Below are 6,399 nucleotides of genomic sequence, written 5' to 3'. Positions count from 1 at the left end.
TTGTCACTAAACTCTAATGTGATTATACACGTCTTCAATCTTGTGATGTCATGCTATTTAAATGGTGGTGGGACATTTATTTCACATATCATTTAGTCATGTTGTATATTATTTAAGTAACAAAAGTAGAGAATAAATTATATGAAAGGAAGGCATCTTATATGAAAATGAGATGATTAAATATGAATCGTATAATTAAACATGGACAGTCAAGATTTAAAAGTCATGTCAGTTTTTTTAAAAATTCATGTGACTTTTTAAATAGTCACATCACATTAAATTTTAACCGTTCATGTATGATTATATAATTCAAATTTAATCATTTCACTTTCTTATAAAATAATTTCTCTCGTAAGATATGCTCTCACAAAAATAAATGTACAAACATACAAATTCATTTTATATAAGTATCAATACTGAATTTTGATTTATTCATGGCTAAATGAATTTATATGATTTGGTAGAATTAAATAAATACTAAATATTCTTATATATAATATTTAATAAGTTTGTTTGGTTTTTTTTTTTTTACTTAAACAGACAACATGGCTAAATAATTGTTTTTGATGTTTGAATTTCATTCTTTATTAAAACATAATATTATTCTTTTATATATGCTTGAAATAAAAGAATAATATTTTCTTAAAATTTTCATTCCATTCTTTATTTTATCTTTCCAAAATATATAAAATAATCCTTAAAATTAAATATATAATATTTTGTTTTATTTTAAGAAAATAAAAATTATGTATTAATAATGTAAAATAATTTTACACACTCACTTAATTATAAATTATAATAAATTTATTGACTTTAATAGTAATTATATCAAATGTTATATTAACATAGATTTTTCTATGATATATATAAAATTATTTTAGACTATCAATATTTAGTCATTAAATTTTTATTTTAATCATTAGAGTAGATATAATAACTTATAAATGGACGTCTTATATATATATAGTGAGATGTAATAATAAGGAAAGTGATATAGAAACATATTCAAAATAAAGTGAAAAATTAAATGAAAAAGTGTATATATTTATATTAATTAAAAAATAATAATGTACTACTAGTGTGTTTGTTTGCCGTGAGGAAAAAAAAAAAAGAAAATGTTTGTTTATGACTCAAATGGCAGGAGAGCACTATCACTGTCAGAAAGTGCGGCAGACATATTATTTACGATTTCTGGGACGACTTCGCAATAACATTAATTTAATGCGAATTAGAAAAATATTTTTGAAAATTAAATAATATAAGAGATTTACTTTTAAAACATTACGAGCTTAATTATTTATATAGATGAGTAAAGATTTTATGAAAAGAGAAGTAATATTTTAAATAATTTAAATGGATTATTTTTTAAAGAATTTTGTAATTATTATCTATCAACTAATAATTAGTAACTTTTTAAAACTATTTTTCTTTAAAATAAATATTTACTATTAACAATATTATACACACACATACATTTAAACCAAAAAAATGAGTCTTTATAAAAGGAGAGGGCCCAAAACATATTAGTGGCCTTGCACCGGCCTGTTATAACACTGATAATGTATGAATTATGATATACCGTATACGGATTAAATATATGCTGGTTTTCTTAGGAAATTTAAGAATTTTTTTTAGTAAAATTTGTAAGTCGGATAATTAAGATCATTTTCTGCAAAAAAAATCTTAAGATTATAATTAGTGCAGAAGTTATTATTGATGTATTTTCGTTTAAATTATATTGTTAAAGTTTTTTCAAAAAAATATAAATGCATTCAAAATGATTTTATGGAAAAATAATATGATGGAAATATACTGGAATAGATTATAAATAAATAGTCATTCTTAATTTATGTTTTAATTAAAGAAATTAAAACCCTAACCTTAATGATTTTTTAAATGATTTTTTTAAAATTAAAACCCTTAACTCTAACATTGTTAATTAAACTCAAAATCTTAACCTCTATATGATTAGTAACAAGTTGTTGATTTAAGTGGTTTTGAACTCGGTTCCTTTAAGTAAGATTTCAGGAGTCTTATACATGAAAAAATTGTAATTGGAAGGAAAGATCCAATTAAAGATGGTTAGTTAGATTTTCTGGGTGAGATTAATCATTAGGAAAGCTGGTGAAAGCACCACCGATGTCATGGTGACAAAAAAATGTCTATGATTTTTTTTCTAAAAAATATGTGTTTCAAAAAATTAGTGCATATATATGTTAGCTCAAAGCTGAAAAATTAATTCAAAACTTAAAAGTTAGTTAAGAAACTAAAATTTGAAAGTTAATAATTAGTTAACTCATTGAAAGATTTTTTTTATAAAAAAATAGTTATTAAACCATTTGATATGTGTAAAATGAGATTAAAAAAACTATTTTTTTTAAGTTCATGGGTCTGCCCTTGTCAATTTGCATTAAGAGAGGCTTTGCAAATAGTTTGGTTCGCCAAATTGTTGTGTTTATGTTTATTTGATGTAGCCAAAATAATATGGTATTCGACTAGTTAAGTATATGGTCGGTGCATTGCTATAAGACTATGTTGCATTATATATATGAGAAAATGATTTATTAAGGAGGAGAATCTGTGAAATTTTCTCCATGTATAAAATTTTCTTAAATAACAATAATTACCTATCGTGAGTAGAATTAGTTTTGATTAGATTGAGAAACACTCGTATATGGTCTCTGATCTAGGATAAAAGAAAATACCATTGTTTATTTTTGCTTTCTAAAAAAGTATGTAAAATAATTAAAACAGGTAAATATAAGATATAATTGAAAAATAATAATTAATAGTATAATACTATTTTTCTATTGATAATATTTTATTTTAAAATGACATATAAAATATTTCTTCTAAAACACAAATAGAAAAAGAGATAGTCATAGACATTTATAATTTTACACGAGTCTTATTAACAATAATTATAAAATAAAGGAGATAAGTATAACTAACTTATGAGTGTTCTTAACAAGTATCGATTAATGAAATATTTTTAATTATTTTAAAAGTAAGTATTAAATTATTTTTATGTTTTTAACAGAAGGGATAATTTTTTTAAGTAAATATACCTTGATTTTATATTCCTAATTAATGATCTGACAACATTTATTTTGTTAATATTGTTATATCATTATATATGAAAGAATACTACAAGTTGAATTATTTTATTTTTGATCATTGCATATCCCTTGTGACTTGGAAGGGACACCCCTGATGTTGAATTGTTGGGTAAATAATGTAATATTATATCCAAGCTTTGTTTGAGCACGAGTGCTTATGCTTAGTCATAAATGATTATACATAAACAATTGTTTTAATAGGTTTTTTTATATTTATTAGGTATTAATCTTTGTTTTGAGCGTCAGACTATCCTTTGTATAATAATTTCGCAAGTTCAAACTTCTAAAATTAAAGAAAAAATATGGTGCCAACTGTGAATTTTTAGTTACTTAGCACTTTATGTATATATTTATTGTGCGACAAATATAATTTTCTGTACATGAGGCATTTGTTTGGGACGAGGGTTGATGAGGCGCGCAGAGACCCATACTATAAATTGACTATTTTAGTGAAAGAAATGCAAGTGGATCTATAATTTAGGTAAAATCACGTGAAGAAAGTGCACTTTATGCCTTTCATCATAGAGCATGAAGAACCATGATTGGTTTAGTTGGTGTAGTGGATAATATTTAATTTAGCTTAATTTAATCAGAATGGCAGCATTCAACAATGGTATACCAGACCGAAGATATTTGGTCCCATTTCTATCTGTGAAGGGCATGTGTGTCAAAAACGAGCAAAGAAAGTTGCAAAAACAGAAAAAACTCGTCGAGTACTCGAAATAGATCCCAGGAACGTACGATGAAGGGAAAGGGACACGTGTCGCTTTTTATATGGAGAAATGGGAAACGAAAGTTCATAAAGAACGGAACTTCTCCTTTTTTGGTTTTTTAAGGTTACTAAATAAGGAATCCAGCAGTCACGACCCTGCCAAAAACCCTGATATTTTAATGCCGTTTTTCCGTGAGTCTGACACTAATGTCTCGTACTTTTGGCACAGGGAAACATTTCCTGCGAAGATAGTTGTCACCCTTATTTAATTTTTGTTTCGATTTTTAATTTTCTTCAAATAAAAATACTATTGATAACTCAAACTTATAGGAGTAAACCCTAACGTAGTCCCTAGATGAGGTAAAAAAATTGAATATGTAATTCGTCGTTCAAGTTAGTCTCTTTATTGATTTGAATGGAGGATCGTATATGTGACTATGCGATACATCTGTATAGTTTATCCGTGCAGAAACTATTTTGAAGAAGCTAGATGCGAAAGTTGCAAATCCTTTCATTTCGTTCTCAAATTTGACATTTATTGTGATATTAGTCTTTGAATAGAACAAAATAAAAAATCGTCCCTAAATTTGTATTTTATACTTTACATTAGTTTATACATTAACCCATATTTGTTATCGTTAATGAAGATCATAATTAATATTTTAGGTACCTTCATGGTACTAGGGGTCACGGGTAGTAGTAATTTCCCGTTACCTATTCATTACCTATTGGATATTGTTTGAAAATTATTTGTGGATCTTCATAAATATCAGTAGATACTTTAAATTTCTTTAAAAAAAATTAAAATGTGATTCTTTTAAAGACGCTTTATCAAACATGTCCTTTATTTGTTATAAAATTTTTAAACAAAGTTATACTATTTTCATATTTTGTATGTGAAGATTACATATCTTAAACAAAAGAAATTATATTTTGTATTGTATAAAAGAAATAAGGATATCATATATGGTGTGATTTTGAGGTTTTGGACCTACTTTCTACTAGTAAAATGCATCCCAACAACAGTAACTAGTGAATTAAAAAACCATATCCAAAAAGAAAGAACACCTTAAAAAGTATAATTTAAGAATATATTTGTAATTTGACTAGTATTTGATACCATGGATATAAATAATATGATACTTATACCCTATCCGTTCACAAATGTTAAAAAATCTAGTACCTCCCACCTACTAGTATTCATTTAAACTATCAATCTTTTATTCATGATAGATTTTATCCACAAATATCTATGAGTACAAATTTCTGTCATCCCTACCGTGATACACACATGAAATGACCTTCATGTCCCAATCAATAGGAACTAGGATTATGCACCTTCATATCCATTGCGACTTCATTTTATGTTACTTACCGCTATTATCTTTGTCTTTGGGGTCTAAAAAAATTTGGAAGATAATTTTTCCAACTAGAAAAACAAATCAATTTCAAGAATACATTCCGCTTCCTGTCCATTGTTTCCTCTAACCTCATATCCCACTCCAACTTCGAAGAGTGAAATCGTAGGATGGAGTTACTCGCCACATATAAGATGAAGATCACCACCACCATGCTCTATGAGGACAAGGAACATAACATCACGACATATGGCACTATAAAAAAAAATTGATCTTGTGCACAACAATCATTATGTCCTCTCTACAACTTGCCCAGATTCAAAAGATATTGGCATAGAGAGTGCAAATGTCATGTTTTATCGAAAGAGTCTAATCTCGTAAGCCTATGAAAGTGGAAGTAGCAAGTCAAATATAGGTCATTTAGTTGCATGCATGCATTACAATAAAGCAAGCCAATGACACGGGTTTGACTTTTCCTGTCTACCAAAGGCTAAACGAGTTCGAGTTTGGTTTAAAATAGGTAAGTTTAAAATTTTTAAACTCAAACTCATCCTTGTTGAGTTCTAGTGAGTGTCGGGAAATTTGTGGTAACCCACCACATCCTTTCCTATAATTTTAATTTACTTTTATATATATATATATATATATATATATATATATATATATATATATATATAAAGATATTAATTATATTTTAATTCAAACAATATATAAAAATTAATAAATAACCAAGAACTTTAAAACAATTTTTTAAAAACAAATTATATTTTTGTTAAATGTACCATTTTAAGTTTTCTTATTTAATTATTATTAAAATAAATAATTTTTAATTTTAATATTTGTAAAAAATACAGAATTAACTGAGTTTTTAGTCCCAATTTTTTTTCAAAATTCAGTTTTTATTTTCTAGTAAAAAAGGACCAATCAAGATCCATAACCCTTCCTTTTGTCACCTATTTTAGTCAATGTTGTTCATTCGTCCATTAAAGGATAGCGTGGTGACCATTGGGGCGCCACACTTTATTCTTAATTATTTAATGGGATTAATTTTCTAATAGTTAGAAACAGTCAAAAAATTACTTGCCATTTCTAACGTTTAAAAGGAACAAATATTTTGAACCAAAACGACACTACCTTCGCTTCCCATTTCTCAGAAAATAAGACTGAACATTTTAACTCAGAAAATGAAGCCTTGGCTAAGAGTGTTCGT

This window comes from Glycine soja, chromosome 14 (genome assembly GCF_004193775.1).
Source record: "Glycine soja cultivar W05 chromosome 14, ASM419377v2, whole genome shotgun sequence".
Classification (NCBI taxonomy): Eukaryota; Viridiplantae; Streptophyta; class Magnoliopsida; order Fabales; family Fabaceae; genus Glycine; species Glycine soja.
The sequence above is the reverse complement of the archived record's forward strand: the minus strand, read 5'-3'. Positions refer to the sequence as shown.